Genomic DNA, 9,891 nt, shown 5'->3' on the forward strand with positions numbered 1-9,891 from the left:
CCTTTTGCTAAATGAACACACTCTCTGTGAAGCTGAACTGCACTGACAAAGCTATACAAGCACCCAAATGCCAATTGCATTTTGAACTACTATATCTCTAGTTCAGTGTACAGGATCAAGCTGCAATTACATTTTTATGACCAGTTCATTCTTAGCAAATTTAGCTAAATGGAATAGAAAATGGTGGAGGCAAACAACCAGAACTTGCCAGTTTCAAAAATGTTCACTTTTATACTATACAGTATGAGTTTTATACTGTCTGTATATTCCAACTGTGCCTCAAAGACCCAAACTAGACACACTGTCATGACATATGGCTACCATGAATTTATTTATAACTTTGGGATCTCTCCATGAGCACAATGAGACAGAACAGGATCCACAGTGTACTTCAGAAAAGGACTGATTTGATTTCCAGTGTCATATGTAATAAGGGTTCTTCATAAACCACAAAGCTTTTGAGAAAAGCTACCTGAACATATTCAAAAGGAGTACAGATGGCTTTCAACATGTTCTCTGTATATTGTTTCATCCAATGGAAACAAAAGGAGACCTGAAGAAGGGGGAGAAAGCATTTCTTCCTCTGTGTGACTTCGCTCCTTTAATTTACTTCAAGTCTGAGAGAAATGCTCTTTGATGAATCTAAGTATTTAGTGAAACCAGGCAAAGACCACACAAATAATCTTCCCAGTCCTTTAAACACCAAAACTCCTGTGACTGAATGATTCAAGAGTTAATGTTACAACAGATTAAAAGGACAGTTTACAGGAATGAACTGTCCAAATTGTAGGCTTTATTTTTAATAAGAATAATAAAGTATTAGCTACAAAATGCTAGAGAATGCAACTAACCAGAAACTGCCAAGCTCATCTTTGAGAAACATTGATTTTCTGTGTGTGTGTGCCTGTGAAATAAAAAAATAAAAACAACTCCAAATAACATTCCTTGCTGCTGTTATTAGAAATTATACAAATCTACACCTATGGTATCACCACATTCCAATGCCCTGGCCCTGTGCAGCACATTCACAAGGGGAGAAGAGACTAAGACCGGGACACTGGTTATCTCCTCTTGGGGGGTTTGCACGAAGAAATTAATGGAACACTGAAAGTTTTATAACATGAAGGTACTCCTGAATCAACGTGTTTTTCAGTCCTAGAGTCATTGTTACACATCACCAGCTACTTGCTAACAGCTTCTTGTGGGCTCAGTGAGAATGGATACAGAAATCAAGATTTAACCAAACCTTTAAAATGATTGCCGAAAATAATTTTAAAAGAGTCCTTATTCATGTTAAAGATCTAAATCAAACATGATTTATTTTCTTTATACAGAGGGTCATTCTATTCTGTGTCTAGATTTTCACTGCAGCACTTAATGTTGTACAAGATTGCAGATTCTTGTCCACTTAGAAATAGCAAAGTAACACTTAAAACACACATTTTCTCAGCTCCCAATCAGGAATACTGATTAAAAAAATGTGTCACCTTGTTTTAGGGTTCAAATGTACTATAAAAATGTTCCCAAGAAACATCTGGTTTGTATTCACACCAGTTAGGTTTAAATACATGTCAACAGATAATCCTCATATTCCAAGTCGAGTGAAAACAGACCTTTTCAGCAAATTCAGCCTCACCAGAAAGCATTCTGAAATAAGTGATAATTTCTACATTTTTTGGTGCAGAATATCATCCACCAGTGCTAAAACTCTCAATGAACTTCAAAATCTACCCGTGAATAATCAATTCTTACCTCACCCTGTTATCACTGATCTCAGCAACACACGAATATATTCAAAGGGATCATTCAGTAAACAAGCCTGTGTCTTTTTAGAGTTGAAATTATATTTTTCAGAGAACTGACAGCAAGCATTAAAATTAATCATAATAACCCTTATTACAGATGCACTCTTATTTTCAACAGCTGAAAACTGTTTCTTCTCAGTGCAAAATAACTTAGCATTTAAACAAAACAGCAATCATGAAAGAACAAAACTCTACAGCAGTTCTCAAGAAGCAAAAGAATAAAACCTGGCTTTCCTCATCTGCATTTTCAAGTCCTTACGAAGACTGCAGTAAAGACAGCATAACTACCCAGGAGGTGGGAAGACTACTACACTGTAACCACAGCTATTAAAAGCAATCTGAATCAGAGAATTTACAGCAAAATCAGGCTTAGTTTTAAGTATCCTGTTTAGTGTAGAATAAAGGTTTAAAAAAATCATGTTTGTTCCAGATTACAAAGGGCTTTTAGGACATAAGCTACCATGACAAGTTATTGCAATGAACCTTTCTAAAATGCAAATAAAATTATAGATGATATGAAAATTAAACCAAAGAAAGGTTTTTTTGTAGAGTTTTAAGCAACTTTTAAGCAGTATGCAACTCAATCCTTAAAAATAATTTCACTTTTGTAATACAAATCAAATTTAAAAGGCAAAAAAACTCCCTTATATTTAGAATGTGGTAACACTAGAATACTTTTTCAAAAGTCATTTAGTGATATTACTGGGATGAGGGAGGAATTGAGGAGGGAGGAATCTCTCAGTTCCAGAAAGTATGCCAAATTAGACAGAAGCTAATTAGAAAGCCTTGGAACATCCTGCCTTTACAACAACATAGACATAACAATCAATCTGTGTGAAGAAAGGAAACCAAAAAGGAGCAAACTCTGCCACCCAAAAACCTACACTTCAGCTGAGCATCACTTCAGTTAGCAAGAAATGTCACTGAGCTCCACAGGAACAGGGTCATGCCCCACTTGCAAAACACCTTTACCTTACCTTCATTGCTTCTAAATGTAGGGCAGAAAGAAGATACTATCTCAGAATTATTTCATTAAAAATATTTTAATATCTAAACATGCATAAAAGTCAATAAAGTGGAAGATTAAATTCTCATAGGGCAACTTCTGCTAGCATTTAAATCTATTGCCATGACACGTGCTCATGCATTGGTTTTGCCTCTGCTGTGCTTTCAACTGAATGAGTAACAGATACAGGATTTCTGCTAAGCATTGTGTTCACTGGAGAAATGTTCCACAGTGCACAGTGCCCTGTTGTTTATGGAAATCTCAAAATGATAGTCATGATCTACTGAGTCCATTTACAACATCTCACATTTAGTTAGACATTCCAAGGCAAAAGACAAATTCCAAAGAATTTACAAGCCTAAACAGTTACAAAAACAGGAGCCTTTTGGGAAAACAGTGAGGTTTTAGCTTGTTTTAAACTTCTTTACACAACTGTGCCTGCTTAGCAAAGCGTATTTCTCATTGTGATTTACAGTATACCACAGATGTTTCTTTGTCTAAACTTAATACAGTTATCCACGTCAAAAAAAAAAAAAAAAAAAAAAAAAAAAAAAAAAAAAAAAGGACCTGGTGGATACAGAGGAAGCAACAATAAGTTTTGCAAAAAACAAACAGAAGACAACAAAAGTTTCAAAGAACAATTCATGTGAAACATTTTGACTTTCCACTCTTGGAAACTTTGATCTAAGGGTGGAGGTGGGTGAGGACAGGAAGGATTAGAAGGGAGAACAGAGAAATAGGGCTTAATCTACTTCTGAATTTTGAAAGCCATATTTAATTTAAGTTTTCAAGTTGCACTTGAAAGTTGCAGTGGCAACAACAAAAAGTATAAAAATTCTGTAATTCATCCTGTCATGACAAACATTAACAGGTACTAATCCTGTACTGACCTTGAGCACAGGGTAGGTCAAGTGACAAAATGCCAATTAGAAATTAGAAGACTTATGAAACAGTTTCACATTACATAAAAAGCTACTATGGCCTTATTACATGAATTAAACTTTGATTAATTCACAGTAAACCATCAGAAAATTTGTTAGAGATGAATGCTTTGAACTCTTACCAAGACTTGAAAAATAAATTAAAAAGCACATTTTGCTAAGTTATCCAAATTTTCAATCATGTAATATATGCCACAAATGGAATAAATACATTTGTGAGACTATTAGACTAGAGCAGATGTGAAAACCTACTTTGTTTTAGTCCATAAAGGTGCTGCAGTGGCTGTTCTGCAGAAAATAGGCAATGGTCAAAAGAAACAGGTAACATCTTCAATGTGCAATTTCCAGCTGTCTCAGGTACTTACATGCTTAACAGCCTTAGCATTATGCCCACCATGTTCTACTGGTGATACATCTTCTATCTTTGTCAGAAAACATTGAACAACTTACCCAAAACACCCTTGGCAGAGTGCACATATCCTAAATTTCTTGCTCACATCTTTACTTCTCTTTTCTACCTGAAAGAGGAGTCATCATGATCACTGACAACTCCACTTTCCTCAGAGAAAGGAAGTTATCATCCAAGGAATGAGATAAAGTAATTTTAAAAAAATACATTAATTCTTTCCTTTGGTGCTGCTAGAAAGACAGGAGATTCCCATGAAGAAAATGACAGGATACTGACTTAGTGCCTATGCCTGATCAGGAGCTGTTTGTAAGTAACAGCAGAACTGCACACACTTTTAAAAATAATTTTTTAAACATCAGTGTTCTCATATACCTTCACCATCCAGACTATCCCCACTTGTACAAAAACTGCTGTCATGTCCCTTCTTGACTCCCATCTTCCCTCATTAGATCCAGAGGCACGAGTGTAATAAATAGCTCTAAGGGTAACTGCCATTCTCCACCTTGCATAACGTAACCAACTAATGAGAAAATGCTATCTCAGATACATTTCAAATGCACCGTGTTCTCTCCAGAATGAAACAGACAGACTGCAAGAACTGACTTGATATTCAGCCCTGGCTCATACCACAAGGAAATCCTTAGCACTGCGAAGGAGAGTAGCACGTTCAAGTCACAGAAGAAACTCCCAATTAATTTTTTGGAGAGCTCCCACAAATCACGAGTGCAACACTGCCAAATCTCCTCTACAGCCACAGGAAAGGTGCAATTATCATTTAGCAACAAAACAGCAACTCCTTCAGGCAGAACTAAATCACAAACATCATACTGAGAGACTGAAATCGCTCCTCCTTTCCCTCTGCCCTCGGGCTTATAATTAAAGGAAACTCAAAAGAGATCCTCTCTATTTCTATTCCTTGAAAACAAAGAGCCCTGTTGAGTCAGGGAGTCCAGCTTCCACCAGAAACTTCTTTCAGTCTGCCCTGAAAAATGGTTTCCAGACAGAAAGCAACAGAAAATACACAGCGTCTTTTTAAAAATAGCATCAATAGATCTGTTAAATGTATGTGGACCTTCATAAGTCTTGTAAGAATTAGAATGCCTTGATTATGCTACAAAGCTAGATGGTTTCAGATAAAAGGGTTACTGACACTTAGAAGTGAAGAGGGGCCATCATGGAACTCAAAGAACAGCTGTTAATTATTACCTGTGTGAAAACTGATAGGAGGACAAAATTAGGTGCCAAATTTATGTTTCTGCTGAAACCACTATTGTTAAGTGTCCACCTGGGTTGAAAAAGTTAAGCTCTGAGCTTATGTTTTGGAGGTACTCTATTAGTCCACTTGGATTGCTTTGTGAAAATATTTTCCAGCTACTGACAGGCCATTTCTGTCTTTCAGCCTGTGGGAGCCATTCCATGCCTGGTAGCTGCTCCCAATAACTTCCATAAGGACACTCAGTACACTGAGCAAATACCTCATATTCTGGGATGGGAATGAATAGAATCCATAGCTCTGCAGTGGAGGGCATTTATTATGCAAGACTCACACACAGACTGATATTGCTCAGCACTCACAGCCTTCCTGGAAGGTTGCTTCTGATAGGGGGCTCCACCTCAAAGCCATGAAGGGCACATGGAAAATTCCAGGAAAGCTTTGCTTCAAACCACAGGACTTTTCTTTCTAGGTTAAGAAGATTATTTAACTATTTTGCAGGGAGGTTCTAGCATAGGCTGGTACACCCTGCAGAGATGTACAATCAGTACAGATTTTCTCTTCAGGTTACAGTAAGCTTTGCAATGATATTCTGGTGGCTCACTCAGAAGCCTGTTTTATTGTCAGCACACAGTCATCCAGGTGACTAAATGGTGAGGTCAGCATTGCAAATTCCCCCTTCAGAGGAGATGCAGTGTAATCTCCAGACAACATATCCCAGGGCTGCCTTGCTGCACTTTGAGCAGTTATCTGTGCAACTACACATTTATGGGTCCAAACACAGCTCTGTTTGACAGGTGTGTCCCTAGCAGCATGTAACCAGGAACACCTTAGTGGAAAACTAAAAGAGCTAATGAGTAATCCAGGTTTTTGATGGAGAGTACGGTTTTAAGAACAGCACAAATTTACTGATATAGTTTTCCAGAATTTCTTCTTAAAGGCACACAGAAAGGGCTGAACCTCTACTTCCTTCAAGTCGACACTTTGGCTAAGCCTACTCAAAACCACTTGGGAATAATACCAAATTAAGTATTTGGTTAAGTTGTGGAATGAAAATATCCCTGGTTTAGATTTAGTTCAGATTAGTTTGGTCTATATTTAGTTCAACACATCTTTCAAATAGAAACCCCCAAACTTAAGGGTGAGACCATGCTGATGCAGACACATCAATCTTATGGGGACAGAATTTGGCACACTCAGTTTTGCCCTCTGGAAATTTCATCCTACTGTACAGCTCCTCTACAAGGACCTTTATTTGGTGCTTTATTTGGTGCTTATTGTGCAACTCTTAGTGGATATTTTTATAGATCTTTCACTTGTTCACAGTGACTAGTGTATCAGAAGTTACTCGATGATAGAAGTTCCTTGTTTCACATGGTCCACCACATCCTCTTTGAACATGAACAGTCTGGGAAGATGCCATCTCAGATTAGAGACCTCCTTGCTGTCTGGTCTGTCGAGAGAAAGCAACAGCTTTGGGATACAGACAGACAGTCACTGACTTTTATGAACAATTTCACAAAAAAAACCCCAACCAAACCAACCAACCACAAACCACAACCCTCCCCAACCTGCATTCAGAAGGGATCAAAGAGGGCCAGCAGCTTTTTAATACGCAGTAGCAAAATACAAAGAGTTACAGTAAAGAGCGTGTAAGCCTCGTCTAACAAACATTACTATTAGAAGCTTACACATGCGGCCCAATATCCTTTCACATTATCTGATTCCTAGAAAAAGGCCAAGGCCAGCTCCAGCAGGGGACTGTAAACAATCCCAGGCTTCAGCCTTCCAGAGTCCATCGCCACAAAACAGCGAACATCCTCGGGCTGCTCTTGAGAGGCGGGCTGGGAACAGAAATTAACCAGCATTCTTTTAACATTCTAGATACAAGCTAGTGCTGTCATTGCTGCAGTTGAGAGAACGACCGTAATATCAATGGCATCCTTGACATGATACTTATGTAATAATTAATTGTGGGGAATGTCGTGTTCCAGCGGGCTTAGAAACCATCCCCTGGGGTAATGCATTGCTTTTCTTTACTGGGAGAGCACAGCAGGCAGCAAGAGCAGCACGCTCTGCTGTGCGCCCTCACTCGCAGCGCCATACAGAGCCATCCTTTCACTCAGCACCCTGCAGAGGGAGGTCTGGCAGCGGCTCCCTCGCTGGTGACAAAGGCGAACCCGCGGCACGGCACAGAGAGCGCTGTCGCTGCTCCAAGAGCCGCCGGTCCCGGGAGCTGCCGGGGGTCCGGCGGTACCCGCGGGCGGCTCCGCACCCCCGCCATCCTGAGGGGGACGCGCAGCGCGAGCCCCGCGCCTCATGTGGCGTGACGCACAGTGACGTGACGCCGCACACACGCTGCCCCGCGTGACGTCACCGCACCCGCCTCCCACCGGCGGCGGCACCGCCTATGAATAGCCGCGCGGGGCCGCGCAGGCGCGCGCCCGCGCCGTGACGTCACGGCGGGCGCGGCCCCGCCCGGCGGGCACGGCGCTCCCTGCGCTCGCTCACCTTCTATTTTTATCCCGCCTTTGTTCCGCGGGACGGACGGCGGGAGGGAAGGAGGGCGGGAGGGATGGCGGGGTGACGCCACCCGCTTCCCGGAACGGTGACGCGGCCGCTGGAATGCGCGCGGGGCTGCGCTGCCTTAAAGGGGCAGCGCGGGGCGGCCCCGCCCGGGGGGGCGGCGCTGACGGACGGGCGCAGCTGCGGGCCCGGGGGGGCGCGGGGCGGCCGCGCTCTGCTCTGCCCCGCACCGCCCGCGGGCACGGGGACGGGACCCGCCGGGAACGGGGACCCGCCGGGCCGGTGCCCAGCGCCCCGGGTGCGGTCTGAGCGTGTGCCCGCCCCGGCTCTGCCGGGTGATGCTCCCCGCGCGTTCTCTCCATCACCGCGCCCGCCTCTGTGGCTGCGCTGCCCGGGCACGGGGAGAAGGAAAACGCCGGGTCCCGCGTCTGGCTAACCACAAAGGCACATCGCTAATGAAACGATGCTAATTTCCAAAGAAAGGATGCCTTAATGTGTCTCCTGTTCGTTCCCACGCGAAACACAAGAGACCCAAATACTGCAAAGAAAGGCTTTCTGCTTATGTGTTAGGCATGAACTGTTCTACATAATAAAACACAATTTTAACTCAGCCAGGAGCTGAGGGCACCAAACTACAGGTGTTGTCCATAGTAGGTTATCTCTGGGTCGGGGATGTGCTCTGAAATAAAGCCCCTCACTCATTATAAGGTCGAGATGATGCTGTACCCTCATATTTAGATCATGGCTCGTAGGGAAATCTGGGGGCTACTTAGTCACCTATGGCATGACCTTATATTCCCACTCAATTTAGTAACAACAGTTGGTTTCTTATAGGACATGTGGGATTTAATTTATTATCCGTTTCTAGGATAAGTGGAGGGAAGTCAGAAAAGGCATGAGATGGGTAGTCAGCAGATGAAGGAGAAATGCTCAGAGGGATGGAGCTTCCAGAGAAATGTAAGTCTTGTCTCCCTCTCAAACAATTAATGGAAATGCAGTTACTTACTAAGAAGAGATTTTTATTACATTGCCCTCGGTGATTTTTTTTTTTTCCTGACAAGAATTTTATGGTTATGATTGTCAATTCACTTTTTCTTACTTTTGAGCCTTTTTATTGAATGGCACAGTGGAATCTGTCAGAATGCTAAAATTCTTGTGAGAATGGTGTTTCAGCCATCTGGGGGGAAAAACAGCTTCTCTTTACATTCAGATGGTATATCCTATTCATCAGGATAGCACATGGGAATATTGAGATATGTTTGAGCATGTAAAATCCTGGTTGGAAAATAGCAGAGGAATTTGCATGTTCCAGAAAAAAGAAGTGCTGCAGCTTAGCCCTGAGGTAGCCAGTGTGTCACAGGTGTTTGTCCCCTTGTCTTTAAACTCTGGCAGAAATTCTGCTCTCATTGGCCATTTGTCAGCTTTAAGCTGGGACAAGATATGTTACAAGAACTTTTAGCTTGTTGAAGGACTTGTGGCTTTTTGCATTATGATCCAAACATGAGCTGAAAGGGTGTTGGTTTTCTTTTCCTAGCTGATCACTTGCATTAACTAAACCAAGAAAGAAGTAAAATTAATAAAATATCAGAGGAGGTAGGCTCTGAAATGCGATCTAATTAAGATGTCAATTTAAATAAATCACTTACTGCCGTTGAAACTAAATAATGAATGTGAAAAGCTGCTTATGTGCAAAAGAGATCTGAAGTTTTCTTGGAAAAGTAATTGTTTAAAAATTCAGTATTTTTCATTCTTATCTTTTAGATAATCAGGCAGGCTATTCTCTTACCAATTTTATGTTTCAGTGAATCTAAGTTTGATTGTCACTTAAGCTTCCTTGTGAATAATTAGTATCATAATTTCATATCACTCATTAAAGTTGTTTTTTCCCCTAGATCCCCTAACCTACTTCTGTCATGCCAACAGGAGCATTGAGAAACTGGCACTGAGGTGCAGCTCTGATAAAAGTTTTCTGTTTCCCTGTGACTCATTTG

General features: G+C 41.5%; 1 long non-coding RNA gene across 1 annotated transcript in view; it reads right to left on the reverse strand.

Annotated features, from left to right (window-relative positions):
- LOC306798834 overlaps positions 1-8,638 on the reverse strand; it is a 49,343-nt gene extending 40,705 nt beyond the window's left edge. The window contains exon 1 of the long non-coding RNA XR_013773476.1: positions 7,886-8,638. This is a non-coding gene — a long non-coding RNA (uncharacterized lncRNA). The remainder of the gene's footprint in view (positions 1-7,885) is intronic.
- Between the last annotated feature and the right edge of the window lie 1,253 nt (positions 8,639-9,891).

The sequence above is a fragment of the Erithacus rubecula genome (assembly GCF_903797595.1).
Source record: "Erithacus rubecula genome assembly, chromosome: 2".
NCBI lineage: Eukaryota > Metazoa > Chordata > Aves > Passeriformes > Muscicapidae > Erithacus > Erithacus rubecula.